The sequence below is a fragment of the Neofelis nebulosa genome, chromosome 14, assembly GCF_028018385.1.
Source record: "Neofelis nebulosa isolate mNeoNeb1 chromosome 14, mNeoNeb1.pri, whole genome shotgun sequence".
NCBI lineage: Eukaryota > Metazoa > Chordata > Mammalia > Carnivora > Felidae > Neofelis > Neofelis nebulosa.
In genome coordinates, this window is record NC_080795.1 from 20,430,198 (window position 1) to 20,455,809 (window position 25,612).

The following is a 25,612-nucleotide window of genomic DNA, read 5'->3' on the forward strand; positions in this document are numbered from 1 at the left end:
AAAGTTTGACAAACTATAAGGGGTAAAGGGTCCTTATCTGAAAGACTATAGACTTGAACTCCTCTCTAGGGAAGCTGCATGGATATAACACAAATCTGAAGTCAGTGGTTTATATTCCAGAGATGTTTGTTCTCAGTGTCTTGAAACAAGGATCTTAATTTGGATTCTCTGTGGTTTTTATACCTGCACGCTCCATCATAGCAATGCAGTGAGTAAAGGACCTTGGAAACAGCAAGGTCTCCATTTGCCAAGAAATAGGAGAAATAGCTAAGTGAGAAAATATGTGATACACATCTTTCAGATCAAACAACTCGAAATTTCTCCTCGCCCCACTCATCTCAGGGTAATTCACAGTCCATTTCTCATACCAGTCTCTGCCACCACGTATCCATGCTCTCTCTGATATCGCCTTCCTCGAAAGCAGATTTCAGAACTAGCCGTGAGTTACTTTTCATGAACATGTTTCTTTTCTGTGCAAACCAAACACCATTTAAATGATGCTTTGATCTTAACATATTTGAAATGAAACAGAAGTAAAATTCATCAAAGTGCAAACACTGGAAAACACAATCATTTCAGTCTTAATACAGTTCTCTTCTTGTCCCTATGTTTATCCTGTTCTCACTCCGGAGTAAACCAGCGACTCTAATAACAGCACCGTCTGAACCCAAGATATATAGTAATTTAAAGCACAGACTCTGAAGGCAAACCGCGTGTGTTTGAATCCAGTTCTGCTGCTTATAAAGCTGTGTGAGCTTGGACAAGTTCCTTTACCTCTCTGTATCTCCGTTTCCTCAACCGTCAAACAGGTATAGGAGAGCAGAGTCAGTGTTGCCATAGAAACTAAGTGAATATACGTGAGGTCCTCAGAACTGTGCCTGGCACATAATAAGCTCCACATAAAAGTTAACTTTATGGTTGACAAAATCACCATTAAATTGTTTTGCTGACATTATTTGCCTCATCAAAAGACAAGAAAAATAAAAGCAAAGCCCACAAAATATTATCTTTAACAAACTTACATAAAAATAACACTTAAAATTGGGTATCTCACTTAAAATTCTAAAACAGGAAAAGCAAAACTTTGGAAAGGCCAATTAAACAAACAACCGAAAGTTTAAAAAGTTCTTGTTATCTGATAACGTTTCAACATATTTATCATTCATTTTGACTTGAAGGATTTGCAGACACAAAACATCCATTTTAAATATAAACCTCATAGAATGCTTTTACAATCCTTAATTCTAGCCAATTAATTTATTATTATTATTTGATTTGACATCTAAAACAATGAAACCAAATGCCTAGCTTCTACATCAATCTACTTCTCAACTGGCTTTTAAAGAACAGTTGATTCACTATCAAGATTGCAGCATTCAGTGTTTCTCATAAAATCTTTAAAAATATATAAATAGTAATAACTAGGTTATCTTTAAAGCAAATGTAGATTTATGCTATATCAGTGATTATCATATTACAAGTTACAACTCTGCATGTTAACTAAAAGCTTGGTGAAAAAGAGTCACTGCTACGACTCTAACTACACACCAGAGAATGACAAGTCTTATCTCGCTAATGTCAAGGACTGCAACCCCTGTGAGAGAAGTGGGCAAGCCAATTAATTCTAAAACTTTTCTCAACATTTATGAATGATCGTTTTTAGAGTAAACCCTGTAAGAAGTACCCTGGGACAATTTGTTAGCTATTGCACAGCCTTCTTCACTTCATGAATTTTATATCCCCTTGGCTTCAAAAAGAATTAAACTAAAATACAGCCCAGTACCACCTTAACCTTGCCTAAATTTTCCCAAACTCTGACTTTCTCAAAAAAACCCCGAAAAACTCTTAGGAACATATTTCAAGGAGTTTTACAACACTGAATACTACAATCACCTTTAATTCTATCTTTTCTTACCCTATCTTTCCTATAAATTAAAAATCATTCCAAGAAGCAAACCCCCTCCGTCTGACAAGATCAGACCTGATTATAATATTTGTGGTTAATTATTGTGGTTGGAATTCTTAAGTGTAGCAGGATTTGCAAGCTAGTCATCTGGCTTGTTTAGACACTACCCTGATGTCAAAACTTCTGTCTTTTAACTCTAACAAGATTGGGGTTCTTTCCTACTCCCCGACCTCCAAAAGCAAAGATATTTGCAGTATAACACAATATATTATTTATCCTCTCACAAAAGTACTTTAAAATTGTAAAGGACTGGCATTTGACATCCTACGAGAAAAACACCACCATCAGGAACAAAAAACTATTCTAGTTTTAAAAGACTGTAAATAAAATGAACGTATTTCGTTCATGATACAAAGGAAATATGAACTGGCACAAATGGAGACTAGTTAAAACCACTATTCAAACCTACTCATGTGAAGAGTTGCAAAGTTATCAGGAATGTATTCTCTGATTGGCCAAACTAGTTTTACAAAAACCTCCCTTTAACAATTGAAAATTCCTATAAGATGTAAGAATAATTACGTTTATTGAGGCTGGGTTCCAGTGCCAGCTGTAAGTTATCTTTTTGGTTTCAATATTTTATTTGCGTTTGTTTTCTCATCGTGTTTCATAGAGTGAGTATCTTGTAATAACGGCAGGTGCTCAGTAAAAACACCTTGAATTCTTCCAAAATCCTTCCCTCATTTTAAAGGCAGGTAAGGCAACAAAATAAAATTCAAAAGCAAAAACAAAGAAACCTCAATCAATCTGGCTATAAAAATTTTACTATTCAAAAATTTTAACATATGACGCTAGTGACTTTTAGACTGAAACCAGTATGTAACTCCTTCTTACAGCTATTCACAAGAATGTGGGAGAGTCCTATGATTAAAAAAAAATTCCAGAATGATCAAAACCACAGTTAATTAGCTGTTTATCTGAACCAAGCTTTTCATGTAGATAGACTAAACTATCAGTGTCTCTTCTAAAAGAAAATCTCAATAAGATGAATGATTTATTAAACTCTATTGTACTAAGATACGGTTTGTAGATATTAAAAGGAAGAGAATCTCCTGCCCTTATCATTAAAAATTGTTTGAGTTGTTCTCACCATTTTTTACTACAAAAGATAAAATAATTTGATTCTTTGTAAACTGTCTATACAGTGCATAACAGCCTGATAGATTTCTTACCTTCTCAATGTCAATTTCAAAAAGAAGATATGTACAATACAGTTTAGTTTCAAAATATGTGATGTGGAAACAGGTAGCCTAAGTTGAACATATCTGGCTTAGAGGTTAAATAAAAAACATATTAGTGAATTCATTCCTCAGGTACACAATGTACAATAGTTAAGCTTTTTCAGATAAAGCTTATGATTATCTTTCCCCAATCTCAGATTTTTAAGTACTACACCTTCCAAGGTTAAGAATAAGGTATAGACTGCTAAGGGAATTAATAGAATTAGCATGACAAAAAGTGGACAAGCACCATCTAAAGATGAACTGAATGTTTTTAGCTTTCTGCAAGTAGCAGCATAAGAATGTAATAAATCAGAGAAAGTTAGGTACTATATAAAATAAAAAAATCATTCATTCGAGGCCTCAGCCAAAAAGGAAAGCTTTATTACCTAACCAAAAATTAAATAATTTCAAATTCACTGCAGAGCTCTCTTTCAAGCTTGAATTACAAAAGGATATTGAAAAAAAAAATACCCCACAGAGATACAAAAATAAAGCTTATATTTATTCCTTAGTGATTAAGATTTGTATTGAATTCTTCTTACAATGCCTATCAAAATATTTCCTAAAACAAGCATGAGACTGTAGGTGGCCACATAAAGTAACTGCAAGAAGCCTTTAATCATTAAATAAACACAAAAGAAATAAGGACCACGAAGGAATCGATTTGGATGGATGGCATTGTATCTATTTGTTCCTGAGAACATTATCACTGCCTGGTTGTCATGCTTGGTTCTCTCTTGGACAACACGCACATCCAATCCACAAGCACACAGAATTCGAAGAACATTACCAAATATTGTCAGAGCACTTGTGAAACACACCTTGTCATTGTCCACAGCCTCTGCAGTTCAAACCAGAGCTCAGGAGCTTGTCTTTATCTTCACCAGTGATGTAAATAAAAATACCATACATTACTCTTCCAAACACCACAAAAAAAAAAAAAAAAAAAAACAAAACCAGAAAACCCCACAATTAGCAATCAACGTATTGCCTCAGAGAGAAATCTCCTCTATTAACCCAAACCAACCGTAAGCCTGGATGTGAACCTAAGCACATGCTGGGCGCCCTGCCGCTCATCTCCTCTATCATTTGTTGCCAACGATAGCGGACAAACTAGCCTCACAAATCCTTTTTTAGCTGCTGATCAGACAGATCCCCCTTTGACAATCCAGCATGGTGGAACACTCGAAAATTCTTCCTGCTTCTATTCTATTGCTTGCTCTAAAAACCGGTTTCCTTTTCATTGAGATAATAGCCTTTTCTGCAGTCACATGACTCAGAAGCTACATTAGCAGAGCTTTATGATAATAGACTGAGTAAGCCTCTACCCCTCCGGTTATTAAGGGAAGTCTTTTTCTTCTTCTCTCTCTCTTCTCTCCTCTCTCTCTCTCTCTCTCTCTCTCTCTCTCACACACACACACACACACACGCGCGCGCGCGCGGGCATAATGCACACGTGCATTCAATACACATGCCTAAAATCATTTACTCTCCTGGGAATTACCAAAACAAATAAAAGAGTATATCCTAAAATGAAAATGCTAACAATTTCTAACTCTGCTGCTAAAAATAACTGCTAAAAACAAACATTCTGATGCATGGTCTTCCACTCAGTAAGATGCAGCATGCTGGCCACCCACAGCCCCCTATGAACAGTAATATAAAGCGGAGCAGGTAGAAGAAAACGTGTGCCCTCTCGTTCTCTGGAGCTTTGCCCCAGTGATACAAATCTGATAGCTCTGGCATAACAAAAACTTTGGAGACATTACAGCTATCTGCATATTGGAAATTAGTTCCCTGTACCGGTAGAATGCACATAAGTACACTTTTTGACACCGAATGTCCTCTTGTTAGGAACATATCCTCATTAAATGATTTATAAGTTGTTCCAAGAAGAAAAATCTTCCCATGGCCAAGACCATCTTAAAAAATAATAATCAAAAGTTCCTTTCAGTCTGGCCAGCTTGATCTATTTCAAACAAACAATCAGCTCTCAAAACACGTATGTGGAAACACCAGCACAGTGCCTGACACACAGTGGTTGCTCCATAATGATTTTTAAATGTCCCTAGTAACAGGTTAAAATACTAGGCAGAGGCAGCAACTTACATTATATACCTACTTCATTTCAGTTATGATTTGTTTCTTATTAAAATTTTTAAAAATATACCAGTCAGGCAATTTGGGGAAGGAATTTAAATGTAAGAATGCGTTGAGAAGTCAGAAAAAGAAAGACACGGGGTAAGTAAGGGTTTGCCCCAGAAGAGAACCACACTGAAGCACAACATACAAGAGGAAGACAGACATCCATACACTATACACGACGAGGCTGAAAGAATGTGTTAAACTGAGGTCAGTAGATTAAGTTATATTTTATATTCCTTAGTTATAATTATTGCCTTGGTTTTCTCATCTCAAAAACAGAAAACATGGATTTTTAAAAACTGAAGTATAACTAACATACTAGGTTATATTAGTTTCAGGTATACAACAGAATGATTCAATTCTATACATTACTCAGTGCTCACCATAAGTGTGGCATAAAACGTACACAGCCTCATTTTTTCTTTATGGTAGAGTACACATAAAAGTTACCTTAACCATCGTAAAGCATACAGTTCAGTCATGATAACACTGTTTTGCAACAGATCTCCCCAACATTTTTGTCTTGCAAAACTAAAACCCTAATGCCCATTAAACAGCTCCCCAATTCCCCTTTCCCCCAGCTCCTAAAGACCACCATCTATTTTGTTTCTATGAATTTAACTCCTTCCAACACCTCATATAAGTAGAATCATACAGTACTTGTCTTTTTGGGTACAGATGTTTTAAAGAATAATTATTTTAATACCTGGAGATCAAAACAAAGAGCTTTCATCTCACAAAATCATTTTACATAAACTGCATTATTCATAAGCAAACCAAGCCAAAATTGTATTCTTTAACAGAGAAAAAGCAAGAACTGTTACAGACACAACTACACAGAAGGATTATCACATGAAAGTTACCTGAAAGAAGAACTCTAATTTCTCAGAACTCAAAGAATTTGATAATTCTAATTCTGAAGCTCTTAGTTTACTCTAATTATATTACCCACTTAACATGTAAATAACTTGGGGAGGACGGAGGGGTTGTTTATTAATTCTCTCTACCTCACTGAAAGGAACCATCACCACTCTGGAAGCCTGCCCTAACAACTCACAGAGCCTAAAATGATTACAGAGGAGTCAAGGAACATAAGCTTCCTGAGGACCCCTGTGAAGAAATTCAATTGGAAAATAAAAACAAATTTAAAAATTTTAAATGCTGGCACACAGTAACACCTGATCACAAAAAAGCCAAAGCACAGTTCAGAATTTTTAAGAGAGCTAAAGGAATTGTTAAACATGCTTCAAAAGTTATAATGATTTTAACAGATACCTAAACGTTTTCATTATGCACTTAAAATCTAAAGTCAACAATCAGCTAAGTCATCACAGGAAATTAATGTATCATAGGAAATTAATCTCATAGTAGATAATGAGAGAAACCTTTTGAAACAGCATAAAAACTGCAGGGGGCAGTTTTGTAAAATGCATCTACCTATGTAGGTCCTTTTCCTGTTCACGTTATCAAATCTTTGGTTACCTTAGAAATCATTTCTATGGAGGCAGGGTGAGGTCGCAGGCACTCTGAAACTAACATCATGTGTCTGTCCTTTATGAGCTACAATGGAGTTTTTACAAATTACTTCTCAGCCAAATCATGGGCAACAGCAAAATGCTATGATTCCCTGATCAAATCAACAGCAGTAAGAAAATGTCTCCTGCCAAACACATCTAAGTAAAATGTCTCGATCCAGATTCTGTGCTTATGCTTCAAGATGTATTGCTGTTAGCAAATCTGTCCCTCTGTCATATTTTCTGCTGGCAAGCACAAATAGGTAAAATTTTCTAACTCCCCTCCTGACTGCAGAAGGTGGATGCGGCAGATTTTATCATTAGCGACTTCTAAACTTTTTTCATCACCAAGGCAGTAGTGTTTAAAAGGGAATTAGACTAGGTAATTTGTCGAGTTGTTTCTAGCTTTAACGTTTTCTGATGGTGGTATATAACAGTGGTTCATTCTTAAAGCAAAAGTCTGGTGAGAGGTAAGACAAGGATTCAGTAATGTTTTAGTTTTTACAAAATGGGTGAAATTTACGTTCAATGCAATAAACAGATCTTAAGAATGAAGTTCAAGGGGCGCCTGGGTGGCTCGGTGGGTTGAGCGTCCGACTTCGGCTCAGGTCATGATCTCACGGTCCGTGAGTTCGAGCCCCGCGTCGGGCTCTGTGCTGACAGCTCAGAGCCTGGAGCCTGTTTCGGATTCTGTGTCTCCCTCTCTCTCTGCTCCTCCCCTGTTCATGCTCTGTCTCTCTCTGTCTCAAAAAATAAATAAATGTTAAAAAAAAAAAAAAAAGGAAAAAAAAAGAATGAAGTTCAAGAGTTCTGACAAATGAAAGCACCTATGTAATCCACATTCCTATCAAGATGTAAAACACTTTGATCACCCCTGAACAGTTCTCTTGTGCCCACTCTCAGGCAATCTCTTTCTCCTCATCCCCAGTCAACCATCACCAATCTCATTTTCTATTATTACACATTAGTTTTGCTTTTTCTAGAACTTCAAATAAATGGGATCATACAATAAGTACTCTTTATGCTTCTTTCAGCGCAAAGTTTTTGAGACCCATCCGTGTTGCTGCATATATTAATAACTTGTCCCATTTCAGTGCTAAGGATATTCCACCGTATGAACATGCAGGAGTTTATGCATTTTCCTCTTCATGGGGACCTGGGGGATTTCCTGTTCGGGGCTGGTGGTAAAAAGGATTCTAGGATGGTTCTGCAAGATTCCAGCACCCCTGGTGCACGCACCCTGCATAGCCGCAAGCGCACACGTGGTGGATTTTCAGCCCGGCAACTAGGCTGCAGCGTATCGCACCACTGACTTTAAGACAGGGAGGTTACTGAGGTGGGCCTGGCCTAATCCTAACGGCTTTTCTCCAGCTGGCAGCAGCCAACGTCAGAAATGGGAGGCACAGAAAGGATCCGATGCGCCATCGCCGACGTGAAGATGGAGGGGACCACGTGTCAAGGGACGCAACCGAGAGTGGCACACAGGAAACACCCAGCAAGGAAACAGGACCTCAGTCCCACAGCCGCAAGACACTGAACTTTGCCAAGAAGAATGAGCTGAAAGTGGCTATTTCCTCCCCAGGGCCTCTAGATGAGAACTCATTCTTGCTGACACCTTCATTTCAGCCTTGTGATCAGCCTGAGCATAGAACCCAGCCACGCTGCGCTGAATCTCTGATCTATAGAATGGTGAGCTGATAAACGGGGGTAGTTTGTTTACGGTAATTTGTCACACACCAAAAGAAAACGAATAGGGACTTACTATGTACACGTGGCTGCCAAGACGCACATACGTGTCTTTTACCAGACATGCATTTTCATTTCTTATAGGTAAATACCTAGGATTGGAACTGCTAGCTTACAGACAAACAGATTTTTGTAAGAAACTGTCAAACTGTTTTCCAAAGCAGCTTCTCACCACTTTACATTCCCACCAGCCATGCACGAGAGCTCTGGGTGTCCACATCCTCACCAACATTTGGCGTCGTCTGTCTTTAAATTTTAGCTGGAATCCTAAATCTGTTAGCAGCCTTCTCTACAGATGGGGCGTAATCCTCATCCATCTCCTTCTCTGTGGAGTTTTTACAGCATTTACAGCTAATAATACCACAGTAAGTCTTGTTTTGTGTTCTATGTTTGTGTCTCATAGGGGTTAGGTTCAGCCGCACTGCAGCATAAACACCACAGGGCGGGACGTTTTATTCCTTTAAAGCCCCAGCACCAACTCTCCTGGTACTGCTTCTACAGATTATGTGGTCTGATTTCTGTACTGACATTTCTTGACGTCACAAGATGGAAAAAATACTTTTGAAGAGGGTCCCTTTACCAGAAGGAAAGAGTATAGCCCTGGGGTGACACTTTAGTGTGAATCCATATAGGATTCTCTGGCAAGTTACTCAAACTCTGAGTCAGATTCGTATCTGTAAATGGGGGTGGGGGGGGGGCAGCAACACAAGGCCCGTATACAGACTCTGAATTATATTGAAGGCCACTAGCCCAGTGCGTGGCAGAGGAGGACATCAATCAATGGTAGCTATTACTAGCTCTTAGTTTGATTATGTTTAGCAAAAAGGAGAGGGAAATACTATCAGTTATCACTTTGAGGAAAAAAGAAGAGAATACATAAAATGTTAAGAGTCAGGTCAGGTGTATGGGACCACGGGTGATTTTCACTGTAATTTCCAAACTTTTAGTAATGCTGATCTCGTTATTTTAAAATTATGAAGTTACTGAATTACTTAAATTAGTTTTAAACTATTGATAGCTTCCAAAGCTGGGTAAAGGGTACATGGGGGCTTATAATACCGTTCTCAATTTCTGTAATACAAACTCCCAAAAATAAATTGAGTGTGCTGTACCCCAAAATGGCAAATCACTAATCAATGAAGTTGTCTTGATACACTGTCATCATATATTTTATTTATTCATACATTTAAAAATGAAAATAAACTCTGAAGATGTCACATTTAACAAGTTGCCCAGTACGAACAAAGTCATCTATAATATTAATTCATAAACCCACTAGCACTGTAATTCTCTACGTCAGATTTTTAAAACATCAGGTATCATGGAATAATGTATCTCTTAAATATATTTTTACTGCAGTGAGGAATAAGATTCATAAACAATAAGATAATAAAGTGGGGAAAAAAAAGTACTGTCCGTTTGAATTGGCTGTTTTCGTTAGACATGCATGCCCACAGAACTCTATCACTGGACCTCTGACCTCCTTTCTTCAAGAAGTGAGACCGTGCTAAAGGAAAGGCCTATCTGTGGATATGCTGGCCTGTGGCTATCATCCTACTAACGTTAACTGAAGATTTCGTTCTTTTGACATGTAGGAAAACGAGCCTTCGAGAAGGCCCAACTGTGCTAAGCTAGCAGTGAGTGCTATTTTGTTGGGTTATTTCCAATAAAAGCCTTATGCAAACAGCAGTGCATAAATGTCTCTGATACTACTGCAGTCGATTATACCCACACAAAAGAGAGCTGAGGAGAAGGACGACGGAGCGCAATCACTTCTAAATATGACTCTGCCAAGTTACCACTTCATGGAATGAAATAATATACAAATAGCACACTATACTCCCGTCTCAGCATTTGTACTTCATCCAAGGATTTCAGAGGCTTCAACTACTGAATCAGAGTCTTCCCAATTAGCACATATGTAAACCCCTCTGAAGTGAGTCGCCTTTAAAAGGTGAGTTTAGGGGCGCCTGGGTGGCGCAGTCGGTTAAGCGTCTGACTTCAGCCAGGTCACGATCTCGCACTCCGTGAGTTCGAGCCCCGCGTCAGGCTCTGGGCTGATGGCTCGGAGCCTGGAGCCTGTTTCCGATTCTGTGTCTCCCTCTCTCTCTGCCCCTCCCCCGTTCATGCTCTGTCTCTCTCTGTCCCAAAAATAAATTAAAAAAAAAAAAAAAAAAAAAAAAGGTGAGTTTATTCTGTGAAGTCACTGAGTGCCGCCACTAGATTACAACTGAAATTCTGAGGTGACCTGTTAGCCAGAATTAATGAGAACCCTCACGGCCTATCAGGGCTTATACTTTTTATATCCCCGGCTTCCAAAAACACCTAGCGCTCAGGAGGCAGATGGTGTATCTCAGGAATTTGATTCATTGATGAATCCATCCCTCTGAGATTGATGTTACTCTCTAAAATGTTCTGGCAGCATCAATGACCATTTAGGTTTGTAAAATCTTGGGACTAAAAAGGATGTGAGAGCCATCCAATGTTGCGACTCTTGAAGTCCTCCATTTCAAATTCCCAACTGGGGGAACTCTATAGTCTCCAGTAGACTTTTTCAAACATTTAACTTTAGAATCACTGACACAATACTGAGGGAGAAAACTTCCCCAGCTCTTACATTAAGAGTCCAAAAAGTAACCAAATAACCAAAGGCTGAGCCTAGACCATACTGCTTCTTCAAAATGTTAGAGAGGACTGGGGTTGCAGGGATATAAAACAGGACCAAGAACACTTCCTTGGAGTTTGATGGCTAACAGCCTTAAAAACCTTCTTGTCTTCCTTAACTCTTGTGGATTAACCAGATTTGCTTTTGTGGCTCTGCTAGTCTCTGGCTCCTCTCTGGATTCACTTCTCCCAAACAAAGCCAAGAGAACATGTCAATCACACACACACACACACACACACAACGCTGGAAGATTGTGTCTCACCACTCTCACCGTATCATAAAGGAACATTACACAGGTAAACGATAAGACGACTATGGTGTTTTTTCTTGACACCCTGTGTTAACTAAGATCTGACTAAAATTTTTCATTTATTCACACACTTGGCTGTACACACAGAACCATCAAAGTTCGACAGAAAGCTTCTCTTTGTGGAGATGCCATATTCTGAGGCAAATACTTAAGTATTCATCTATTCCAAATTTCCACAGGCACAAGAGGCACTTGTGACAAAAGGTGCTGAGGAGCATGTGTTTTGTGTCTCTCTACAAGACTGCATCTCTCACAGTTTATCGCTGTATCTCAGCGCCTCGAGCCAATTCTGACCCAACTTCAAGAATCACTTGTGAACACTTTGGAGGTGGATGATTTCTTTCACCCTCCCCTCACCCTGGCTCTTTCTCTTTCTGCCTTCTTATTCTCTCCTTCCCTCAAAATATCATTAAGATTACTTATTCTTGTTTGGAAGAGGGTAATAATAATTGCGACCATGGTTGCAAGTATGGGAAAAGAGGGAAAATATCATTAGGGGAAAAAAGAAACCTTTCCTTACAGCCCACAGGCCACAGCAATAGTTTATAAGAAAGGAAAAACATTTTTGATACCTGATTTGATGTCTTTCTCTTCTTCATGGTTTTCCTTTTTTAGCTTTAATTCATTTCATCCAACAAATGTTTATCGAGTATCAATGTCACGTAAGGCTCTAAGTCAGGAGATGGGAATACAAAGGTGAATAGGACAGACTCCCTCCCCTCAAGACACCTATAATCAAGGAGGGCAAATAAAGAAGTAGGTAAAACTTATAAAATGTGATCAAAAATGCCGTCTCAAGGTCTGGGCTGTTAGAGGAGCAAGGAGGGAGAATGCCTAAGTTTGGAAAGGAAGGGCCAAGAAAGATTTCAGAGAACAGCAGTAGAAGCAAGACTGTATCATGTCTGTGAGGAAGGGGAGAAATGGTGTGTAAGTAGGGGAGCATGAGAGCAAATCTCTCACTAGGACTCCAAGGAAATTCCCAGGACCACAGTAAAAGGGTCCTAAAAAGAAGGTGGTGGAAACAAGACTGGAAAGGTGGACATGCACCAGGCTAGGATGAGCTTTGTCTGCAAAGCTAAGGAGGCTGAAATTCATCCTGCAGGGAATGGTTCTGAGCAGTTGAATAACATGTGTGTTTGTTTGTTTAAACAGGTCCATAGGTATGGACTTAAAGAAATGGTACCAGTTAGAGAGAGTAGTTAGGAAATTGTAGAAATACTATCAGTAAGAAATAATAAGACTAGATTTAAGCTAAGATACCTAACCCTTAAAACTCTAGTATAGCCCATAAATAAACCTTCATATATATGGTCAAATGGTTTTTGACAAAGGTCCCAAGACCACTGAAAGGGGTCTTTACATTCGTCTTCTCAGCAAATGCTTCTGGGAAAACTGGATATCCACAGGAAAAAAAATGATACTGGACTCTTAGCTTACATATACAAAAATTAACTCAGAGTAGATCAAAGACCTAAACATAAGAGCTCAAACTATAAAAGTCTTACTAGAAAACACAAGGGGAAAGCTTTATGACATTGGATTTAGTAATGATTTCTTATATAGAACATCAAAAGCACATGTAACAAAAGAAAAAAATAGTAAGTCAGGCTTCCATCAAAATTAAAAACTTCTGTGCATCAAAAGATACTATCAACAATAAAAAGGCAACCTATGGAATGGGAAAAAATATTCGCAAACCATATATTTGATAAGAGATCAATATCCGGTATATACAAAGAATGCCAACAACACAACAAAAATAAATAACTTGACTTAAAAACTGGGCCAAGAACTTGAATAGACGCTTCTCCAAAAAAGATATACAAATGGCCAATAAACACGTTAAAAAAAACAACAACTCACCTCATTAGTCATTAGGGAAATGCAAATCAAAACCACAAGATACCACTTTACATCTGGTAGGATGGCTACGATCAAAAAACTAGAAAACAAGTATTGGCAAGGATTTTGTGGAGAAATTGGAACCCCCGTGCATTTCTGGTGGCACATAAAATTGTACAGTCACTGTGGAAAACTGTATGGTGATTCCTCAAAAAAATTAAACATAAAATTACCATATGACTCTTCTGGGGCAATTCCACTTCTGGCTATATACCCAAAAAAACTGAAAGCAGGGACATGAATAAATATTTGTACACCTATGTCCATCGCAGCATTACCCACAATCGCTACGGTGGTGGAATTATTCACAATCGCTACGCTAAGGTGGAAACCCAAGTGTCCACTGACAAATAAATGGATAAATGAAATGTGGTATATACATTCAATGAAATATTATTCAGCTATAAAAAGGGAGTAAATGTGGACCCCTGCTACAAGATGCATGAACCCTGAAGACATGCTAAGTGAAACCAGTAACTAGAGACTGGAACCTCTACATGAGCTCCCTAGAACAGTCAAATTCACAGAGACCGAAAGTAGAATGGTGGTTGCCAGAGAATGAAGGGGAGAAGGAATGGGGAGACAATGTTTAATGGGTACACACTTTCAACTGAGGAAGACAAAAAAGTTCTGGAGATGGATATTGGTGATGGTTGTACAACAATGTGAATGTACTTAATGCCACAGAACTCTACACTTAACATTGGGAAAATTATAATTTTGTTATGTATATCTTACCACAGTTTTCTAAAAAAGGCTAATCTATCCATACTTGAGTTAGAAAATGCAAAAAACGTCCTCCTATTTGGAGCTTTGTGCATATTTTCGACATTGCCATTACTGCCTCAATGAAAGAGTATTCTTTGTCAGCTGCCAAAAAAGAAAAGATTTACCCTGACTCATAACAAGAAAACAATATAAAACAGAAGTAATACCTTCAGACCTCAGTGGTTAGAGCAAAATTATCTCTGGCCTCTAAGGAGGTGAGCCAAAGGACAACGTACACATGGGACTGTTCCTTTGGGAATGAGATGTCTGGTCTGTTCTATAATGACTATAACCCCCAGGTCTGTATAGCTGCCTGCTCTGTGCCCAAGGTTTCAAGCGATTCCTGTTAACTTATTAGTAGTCCAGTCAGTAGAGTTAGCAGCAAAGTTTAGTACAAAAGTTACAAAATGGAAGATGAAACTGTGTGTGAACCAAGCAAGAGAACTTCAACAAAAAGGTTAGAAAACAATTTACGTATTTTAGAAGTGAGAGAACTAAGACTAAGTTAGGTATCTAAGATCCTCCTTAAGCAAGCAATGAAAGAGCACACATACGTAACCGTATATGATCCTGGCTAATACGCGATTCTACTGTTTCTATTTATTTCTCTATTTTACTATACAATAAAGTAATTGATATATACTAAATCAAAGACAAAACCGCTGAAACGTAAAATGAGACTTTGAGTCTCTCAAGGCTGAACCTTATCATGGAATCCACAAAGTCTGGCAAACGCACAACACACGCTTAGTTACCCCTTCTCCCGTTGCACAGCAGACACTGCTAATTAATCACTTCTGAGCCTGTATGTGGCCTCTCGATTCTTCTCAACACAACACTCCAGGCAATCACTATAATCAATAGGAGCTGGCACCAGAGATGAAGACTGCTTGCCATCCCAACCCCAGGGTGAGAATGGGAGAGAGATCTGGGGCGGCCAAGAATCACAGACCGGGAAGATCGAGTAGAGCCTCCGTTAAGGGAGAGAGGATATCAACACAACACAACGGATTTTCAACAGTGGCCTGCTACGTGAATGGAAACGGAATCTGCTATTTGGAAGGAGCCATCTCTCTTTTAGTAGGTCTGTTTCAGACATGAATAAAGACCCGGCCACGCTCACAGTGACATAATAAACTCTGTAGTTCTTTGAAGATAGAGCTTTTATCCTTGATGGGATTGAAGAAGCGAGGGGTACAATTTGGGATATGTTCTTGGAATTCTGTTAGAAAAATGCTTTGCTGGTAAATGAAAATCTTCCTCAGCAGGAGAGGAAAGGTTTCCAGATTGGCCAACTACTCACCACCTGTCCTTCCAATTTTGCTGCTTCCTCCTGGGTTCTACTCAAACTGCATTCCCCACCATTCCTGGAAACCAGCTGGCAGAACAGGGGGCAGAGAAATGGAGGCAAATTCGCAAGTGACAAAAAAGTTTTTCAAAGATGAGATCTAAACCAGCCTGCCACTGCTCCTGGGTAGATCTTGACCAGAATCAGAGCCAAGGTGTAGCTTTTTTATCGTATATGAAAGATTCAACACCACGGCTACATTATCCAGACAGGTCAAATCATGAAGAGGTAGTTTTACTGGTTTTGATGTTTTATGATATTCCCCCCCAACACATGGCCAATTTCACTATGAAGGGACCCCATTCTTTATAAGCAAGATATTCTACTTAGACTACATCAGGTTAAAACTATTTAATAGACTAAAGAGAGTAGGGAAAAACAATAAAGACACATTTTAAAAAATCAAGGACATCTAGAGCTTACCATGTGTCAGGTACAGGTCTAAGCTTTTATTTTTTTAATTTTCTTAAATCTTTATTTATTTTTGAGAGAGAGCACGAGTGTGCAAGCAGGGAGGGGCAGAGAGAGAGGGAGACACAGAATCTGAAGCAGGCTCCAGACTCTGATCTGGAGAACACAGGCTCTGAGCACAGAACCCGACGCGGAGCTCAAACCCATGAACCACAAGATCATGACCTGAGCCAAAGTCAGACACTTAACCGACTGAGCCACCCAGGTGCCCCTACTTATTTATGTATGTATGTATTTATTTATTTATTTATTTATTTATTTTTAATGTTTATTTTTTTTAGAGAGACAGAGCTCAAGTGGGGAAGGGGCAGAGAGAGGGAGACACAGAATCTGAAGCAGGCTCTAGGCTCTGAGCTGTCAGCACAGAGCCCGACGTGGGGCTAGAACTCAAGAACCATGAGATCACGACCTGTTCTGAAGTCGGACACTTAACTGACTGAGCCACCCCGGTGCCCCGGTCTAAGCTTTCTACTGATGTTTATATCTATTTTTCTCACAACAATCCCATGGGGCTAGGCACTATTATTCCTCCCAATTTACAGGAAACTGAGGCGCAGAGAGGTCAAGAAGAGCTCATAAGTAAAAGGGCCAGGAATTGCATCTGTGGAGTCTGGGTCCAGAGTCTGTGCTCTTAACCACTACATTCACACGCAAAAAGAATCAAGGCACACATGCTTAATGACTGCCACCAACGCAGGAGGCACTATGCTGGGTATTTTGCGTGTAGTGTCTCACTGGTTCCCCCAGATACCAACCACGTGAGGCTGGTTTAATCTTCCCCTTTTAGAGATGAAAAAAACTGAACGCCAGTGAGGTGAAGTAACATTTAAGGTTAAACCATAGAAAGATTGCAAAACATGTGTTACGTATTGGGTGCCAACTATCTGCCAGGCACTCTGACGTGCATTAGATCTTTAATCCTTTCAACAACGCTATAACATAAGTACTAATTTATCCCTATTGTACAGCTAAGGAAAATGAGAAAGGTTAGAGAAAGCTTAGAGAAAGGTTTGGTAGCTTAACAATTAGAGTCACATCAGGAAGAACAAAAATTCTAACTCAGACCCACTGAGATCCGAACCCCTAGTTTCTCCCCATTGGGCTGCTGCGATATATAAAAGTTGATACATCAGCTGCGCTATGCACAACATTGTTAGGGACACAGAGATGGTTCAGCTCCATTCAACTAGGTCATGGTATGAAGAGCGGGCGAGAACTGCGACACAAATCACTATGATTTCCAGACATCTACTCGTCAACTATTCACTGAGGGCCTTACTATGTGAGGGGCACCGTGGATACAGCAGTGAACCAGTCAGATACAAAATTCTACCCCCTGACCTTACGATCTAAAGATGGGCAATAAACAAGATAAAGAAGTAAAACTTACAATATGTAAGGTGCTCATAAGTGCTGAGGAGGAAAAGAAGAACGCAGGGGGGACTAGCAAAGAGGGTATGTTTTAACCATCTCAGGTGGAGCAGCCTGGGACTGTCCTGCTCCTTGCTAGGCTTTCAGACAAGACGTGTGCCTCCAGTCACTGTGACAGCCCAAAGCGCCCCCATCGCTTTTCTAAATATGTCACAGGATCACTTGGCCTTCCTGAGAATCACAAAGAAGCCCTATTTTCTCGCCATTTCCTTCAAGCCTTGTGCAATCTGGCCTCTATCAGAACATGGTTTTCAACACTGTCCCATGGTTTCAACACTGTCCCGTGGTGACACTGCATGGTCAAGCTTCTCGTCCTATCTTCCTCACTTGTGTTGGGTCCACTTCCTCCTGCCACAAGTGAAAGGGAGGGAGGAAACAAGGATGGATGGATGGATGGATGGATGGATGGGAGGGAGGGAGGGAGAGAGGAAGGGAGGGAGGGAGGGAGGGAGAGAGGAAAAAGCAAAAACCCAACTATGGGCATTACTTGAATGACATCCTTGCTTTTCCTCTCCCTATAAAACCACTCCCTGCAGATCTTACCTGCTGATGCAGTTTCAATGATCTCATCTGTATATGCAGGACTCCACGTATACTTGCAGCCTCATGATGTCCCCTGTGCCCCACTGCTGGGCTTTGGGCCGCTCACAGACATCTGTCCCTAGCTGCATCTGAAATGGAGCTCATCACCTTTCTGAGGAAACCCTCTTCCCGCACCTGCCGCTTCATGTGCGCTGTTGCCCAGCAAGCTCTTCTAACTCTTGTTTCTCCCTCCTGGGTCTTCAAACCCAGTCAGTGCCCAAGGTCTTTAGATTCTACCTCTGCAGCTTCTCTCCAATCCCTCTGCAACTACTGGGATTTCCTTCTCTAGTTAGCAGGCCTCACGGGGAACCTCTCGCCATGTCAGCTTTCTCCCTTCCTCAACTTACCGTATGGGTCAGGACCAAATTTTGTCACCACGGTTCCCTCATGTTTAACATGGGATGGAAGTGACCATAGAGTACTGGCGTGAGAATTAAGTGTGCTAATTGTAATTGACTACCATACTTCTTAACACATGGTAGGACTCAGTATTCGTAAGGTCTCCTTCCTTTCCTTATTCTTACTCTCTGTGAGATCAAATAGGAATCATGCATTCAGGAGCCTGGCAGTCTAACTAGTTTTCCAGATTTGCCCACCAAATCTGCAGTCCCCTAGCTCTGCGGTCTCAGTTCTGGCCAAAGAGGAGTATGCAGTATTCTCAGACTTGGCCTGGCACTTTCCTGTGGTCACCTTGTTCACTGCTCACACATTCGTTCCCTTCAATTTTCCTGTCCCCAGCCATTCATGCGTAGCTAAGTCTACAGATCCTCTAACGTTTATCCTCTCAACGGCCTCCTTGTGAAGTCTTCCCTAAATCCTTCACGCAAGAGACATTTCCCAGAGTGTGTGGCTGGCTCAGTGAATAAAGGATGCGACTCGTGATCTTGGGCGTGTGAGTTCAAGCCCCACATTGGGCATGGAGTCTACTTAAAAAAAAAAAGAAAAAGAAAAAGAAAAAGAAAAAGAAAAAGAAAAAGAAAAAGAAAAAGACAGAGCCCTCTCCCCTTTCCCAATGCCCAGAAATCATCAAACTAAACTGAATGCATCTTTCAGTCAACCTATACATATTTATTAATCATTTGATATGTGCCAAGAAATATATCAGGAACTGAGGACACGAATGTAAAAAACTACTACATTCTTTGTACATCATGATTATTGCTTTCCACGTACTTATCATAGCCTAAGTAAATGATAAAGTTGAAAGTGGCCCAGCACTATGATTATACGTTCTTTGATGTCACAGTCTGTGTATTACTCATCTGTATATTCTCTATAGCACTGATTATGATACCTTGGTACATAATATAAACTTAAATTGTTATATTTGATGGTAACCATAATAATTTTGTTATATGTCAATATCACTGTTCCCTGAGACACTTAAGGGATTTTTATAGTGAAAGCTTAACTATTACTAAAACACATGTGAAAGAAATTATTATTATTTGTAAAATGTTGGGTACAGAAAATAATTATTACATAGCAATTAAGTGCATAAAAGTTTACTATGATTTAAATATAAAACTATGGGGCGCCTGGGTGGCTCAGCCAGTTAAGCGTCCGACTTCAGCTCAGGTCAAATCATGGTCCGTGAGTTCGAGCCCTGCATCCGGCCCTGTGCTGACAGCTCAGAGCCTGGAGCCTGCTTCAGATTCTGTGTCTCCCTCTCTCTCTGACCCTCCTCCACTAGCACTGTCTCTCTGTCTCTCTCTCTCAAAATAAATAAACATTATATAAATAAACATTATATATATATAATAAACATTATAAATAAACATTATATAAACATCATATACATAATAAACATTATAAACATTATATAAATAAACATTATATATATAATAAACATAAATAAACATTATATATAAATAAACATTATAAATAAACATTATATAAATAAACATTATATAAATAAACATTATATACATATGCGCGCGCGCGCGCACACACACACACACACACACAAAACTAGAATGAGAATTTAGAATCTCAGACACTGATGCCCAAATTTCAGAGTCTAAAAAATATGTCAAAGCAATGAATAAGTAAAAATAAGACAAACTCAATAAAACCCTCGATCCTTCTACTAACTTTTCCGATATATTTCTGTGTTTGAGGGGAGATGTCCCATGTCAAAGTCTTATGGCTGGTATTCACTACACCATATGTAAATGAGAAATTAAATGGACTAAGTAAAGAACAAATTCACTGCACTGGTTCTTGACTCAGGTGTGAAACACGAGACTTATTAGTCAGAGGGATAAGGCAAATATAAAGTGTGAAGAAAATCTGACAGAAGACACCTACTCTAACTCCTCCCTTCATATTCAACACCTTTAACTAAGAAACAGAGTTAGAGCCATCGTCCTCCTTAAAAAAGGTATCTAAAATAAAAATCAAAGTTAATTACTCCAGGAGCTTAGTTTGTAAATATATGGCTATATGGTCAGAGAGTGGAAATAAATCTTAACATTTCAAAAATACTGTCTCTTGGTCCTAATTCTTCCAAATGAGTTTTAATTCTGTATCCACAGAGTGGAGTTTAATGAGGGTAGGGGCCTATTTATGCTTGGTGGTGAGCAAGGCACTATACGTAATCGTTAGCTTTAAACAGAATAATGAAGGACAAGTCAACAGTTTAAATGTTCAACTTTAAGTGTTAAGTATCATAAGCACAACTAAACAGTAAACTTGGGGCACCTGGCTGGCTGTTGGTGGAGCATGGGACTCTTGATCTTGAGACTGTGAGCTGAAGTCTCATGTTGGGTGTAGAGATTACTTAAAATTAAAATCTTACAAAAAATAAAAAGCAGTAAACTTACTGAACAGTACACTAACATCTATCTCACACTTTTAAGATGCTAAAGGCTATCAATTTGTTTTCCTTAAAAGCATCACCAATACCACTCATTTTGATAGGAAATCTATTCCTTAAGAAAAGGATCTTTAAATAAAGTTCCTAGATTAAAAAAAAATGATTAACAGCTAAAAATATTTACAAACAGCTTACCAAAAAAGAGAAGAAACGCTGTAATTGTTGAAACATGAACTGGTGAATGAACGCAACATTTTACTGGGAAAAGCCATGCTACCTGGGTTCCTAGGATAGGTCGTGATAAACATAAAACAGCATATTACATACAAGGGAAATCTTCAAAGCTAACCCCATCCCTTTATAATGACAATATGCTTTAACAGGAAAGAGGAAGAAATGACAAAATCGTACGCTTGCTCCAGTCGAAAGGAAAAGGTGGATACGGCAAATAGTGAATGTGATGGTAAGACACTGCAGTAAAACTTGAGTCTTAGTTTAGTAAAACATATAAAGCTAAATAAAAATAAACTTCAGTACCTATAGAAGACACTATGAAATAATTACGACAACGAAACGAACAAGCACCTCACACCTTAATACCTTTTAAATATCAAAGCTTCAAATTAAAGTAATTTTAAGAACAGCTAATATTTATTGAGTGCTTAGCAAGTGCTAAACCTAGCGTTAAGCACTTTACACACATTATCTCATTTAATAACAACCCCATGAAGCGGATATTTATATTATCCCCATTTTATAGTGTCAGCGCTTGGATTCACACCCAGAATCTGACTTGGTTCTTTCACTACTACAGCAATATATATGGCATTAACATACATGTGTTCACATATACATATTAACATATGGTTCTTTACCCATACAGTATACATACTGTATGAACTTTCATGTAAGTTCAATGATCAAGCACATACACAGAATAATTAATATGCTTAATGCTCTCGCCAGACAGGAGTAACCACATGGATTACTCAAATCTATATACGTTAAAGTATTTTTACATGGAGAAGCAGGAAGAGGCACAGTAACAATAACTGATTCCAGGCATGGAAAAAGGAAACCAGAGTTACCCTTATTGCATTTCCTTGAATCATGGCCCAGATAGGGGCATGGGTGGGACGGTTGTGGGAGTGGTCCATGGGCATAGCCCATCCTGCCAAGCAAACCATGGTCTCTCAATACGCTGTTTATGCAACTTTAATCAGCTTATCGGCATACCTTGGAGATACAGGTTCGATTCCAGATCACCACGATAAAGTGATTATCGCAATAAAGTGAATCAAATGAAATTTGTTTCCCGAGGAACATGAAAGTTCTGTTCACACTATCCTAAAGTCTTTTAGTGCCCAGCAGCATTATGTCAAAAAGAAAAAAAATGGGCAGACCCTCATTAAAAATACTTTTATTGCTGGGGCACGTGGGTGGCTCAGTCCGTTGAGTGTCTGACTCTTGATTTCAGGTCATGATCCCAGGGTTGTGGGATTGAGCCCTGCATCAGCTCCATGCTGAGTGTGGTGCCTGCTTGAGATTTTCTCTCCCTCTGCCCCTCTCTCCCTCGCTCATGCTCTCTCCCTCTCTCTAAAACAGAAAATAAATAAATATTTAAAAAATGCTTTGTTGCTAAAAAGTCCTAACCCATGTCTGAGTTTTCAGTGAGTAGTAATCTTTTTTGCTGGCGAAGGGTCTTGCCTCGATGTTGATGGCTGCCGATCAGGGTGGTGATGGCTGAAGGCTGGGGTGGCTGTGGCAATTTCTTAAAATAAGACACGAATGAAGTTTGCTGTGTTAATCGACTCTTCCTTTCACAAATGATTTCTCTCTAGCATGAGGTGTTGTTTGACAGCATCTGATCTGTAGAACGTCTTTCAAAATTGGGGTCAAGCCTCTCAAACCCTGCCACTGCTTTATCAACAAAGTTTATGTAATATTCTAAATCCTTTCCTGTCAATTCAACAATTGTTACAGCATCTTCACCAGGAGTAGACTCCATCTCAAGAAACCACCTTCTTTGCTCATCCATAAGATGCAACTCCTCATCTGTTCAAGTTTCATCATGAGATTGCAACAATTCAGTCACACCTTCAGGCTCCACTTCTAATTCTAGTTCTTGCTGGAACTTTCCACCACATCTGCAGGTATTTCCTCCACTGAAGTCTTGAACCTCTCAAAGTCATCAATGAAGGTTGGAATCCACTTTTTCCACATTCCTGTTAATGTTGACATTTTGATCTCTTTCTATGAATCATACATGTTCTTAATGTCATTTAGAATGGCTTTCCAGAAGGCTTTCAGTTTACTTTGTCCAGGTCCATCAGAGGAATCACTACTTGGCAGCTACAGCCTTGGGAAATGTATTTCTTAAATAATAAGACTGTATAGTCAAAATTACTCCTTGATCCATGGGCTGCAGGATGGATGCTGTGTTAGCAGACGTGAAGACAACATTAATCTCATTGTAGATCTCCATCAGAGCCTTTTGGGTGACCAGGTACACTGTCAATGAGCAGTAATACTTTGAAAGAAATCTTTTTTCCTGAGCAGTAGGTCTCAACAGTGGGCTTAAAATATTTAGTAAACCATGTTACAAACAGATGTGCTGTCATTCAGGTTTTGTGATTCCATTTTTAGAACACAGGCAGAATAGATTTGGCACGATGCTGAAGGGCCCTAGGATTTTCATAATAGTCAATGAGCACTGGCTTCATCTTAAAAGTCACCAGTTGCATTAGTTCCGAACAAGGAAGTCAGTCTGTCCTTTGAAGGTTTCAAGGCAGGCACTGACTTCTCTCTAGCTACGGAAGTCCTAGATGGCATCTTCTTCTAATAGAAGGCTGTTCCACATCAACTGAAAATCTGTTGTTTAGTGTCACCGCCCTCATGAACTAGCTTGGCTGGATCTCCTGGATAACTTGCTGCAGCTTCCACATCACCACTCACTGCGCTTCACCTTGCACTCTGATGTGACGGAGACGGCTTCTTCCGTAAATCTCATGAACCAACCTCTGCTAGCTTCAGACTCTTCTGCAGCTTCCTCACCTCTCTCAGCTTTCAAAGAATTGGAGAGAGTCAGGGTCTTGTCTGGATTAGACTCTGGCATAAAGGAATGTTGTGGCTGGTTTGATCTTCTATCCAGACTGTTCAAGCTTTCTCCCTATCAGCAATAAGGCTGTTCAGCTTTCTTACCATTCATGTGTTCACTGGGGTAACTTTTAATTTCCTTCAAGAATTTTCCCTTGTATTCACAACTTAACTGTTCGGCAAACCTAGTTTTTAGTCTGTCTCAGCTTTTGATGTGCCTTCCTCACTAACCTTAATCCTTTCTAGCTTTTGATTTAAAGTGAGAGATGTGCAACTCTTCTTTTCACCTGAACAGTTAGAGACCACTTTTCACTTGAACAATTAACTAGCCTCATTTCAATAGTGTTGTGCCTCAGGAAATAGAGAGACCAGAGGAAACGGAGAGAGACAGAGACAAACAACCAAATGGTCAGTGGAGCAGTCAGAACACACACAGCCATTTATCCATCAAGTTTGCCGCCTACGACATATCCGTATCCAAAATATATAAAGAACTGATAAAACACCCAAAAAACGAATAATCCAATTAAAAAATGGACAGAAGACATGAATATTTTCCCAAAGACATACAGATGGCAAACAGACACATGGAAAGATGCTCAACATCACTCATCATCGGGGAAATGCAAATCAAAACTACAATGAGATATCACCTCATACCTGTCAGAATGACTGAAATCAACACACAAGAAACAACAGGTGTTGGCAAGGACACGGAGAAAGGGAAACCCTCTTGCACTGTTGGTGGGGTGGGGATGCAAACTGGTCCAGCCACTCTGGAAAACAGTATGGAAGTTCCTCCCAAAGTTAAAAAGAGAAGTACTCTATTATCCAGCAATTGCACTAGTAGGTATTTACCCAAAGATACAAAAATACTAATTCAAAGGGATAGTGCACCCCGATGTTTATAGCAGCATTATCTACAGCAGCCAATTATAGAAGCAACTCAAGTGTCCACTGATTAATGAATGGATAAACAAGATGTGAAGCGTACATGCGTACATGAGCGCGCGCGCACACACACACACACACACACACACACACACACAGAGTGAAATATTACTTAGCCATAAAAAAGAACAAAATCTTGCCATTTGCAATGAGATGGATGGAACTAAGGAGTATAATGCTAAGCCAAATAAGTCAGAGAAAGACAAATACCATACAATTTTACTCATATGTAGAATTTGAGAAACACAACAGATGAGCAAAGGGGGAGAAAAGGGAGAGAGAGAGACAGAGAGAGGGGCAAATCAAGAAACAAACTCTTTTTTTAAGATGTTTATTTATTTTTGAGAGAAAGAGACGGAGAGAGACAGAGAGATTGAGAGAGCAGGGGAGGGGCAAAGAGAGGGAGACAGAGAATCCCAAGCGGGGTCTGTGCTGATGCAGAGCTTGATCTCACGACAGTGAGATCATGACCTCAGCCAAAATCCAGAGTTGGATACTTAACCAGCTGAGCCACCCAGATACCCCAACAGACTTTTAAGTATCGAGAACACACTGATGATTACATGAAGGGAGGTGGGTGTGGGGATGGGTTAAAACAGGTGCTGGGGGGATTAAGAAGGGCACTTGTTGTGATGAGCACCGGGTGCATATGGAAGTGTTGAATCATTATATTGTA

General features: G+C 39.5%; 1 protein-coding gene and 1 pseudogene across 11 annotated transcripts in view; both read right to left on the reverse strand.

Annotated features, from left to right (window-relative positions):
- The window catches only part of NCOA2 (nuclear receptor coactivator 2), a 291,623-nt gene that overhangs the window by 136,320 nt on the left and 129,691 nt on the right, over nucleotides 1–25,612 (reverse strand). The window lies entirely within an intron of this gene.
- On the reverse strand, nucleotides 20,024–24,294 carry LOC131494511 (tigger transposable element-derived protein 1-like; annotated as a pseudogene).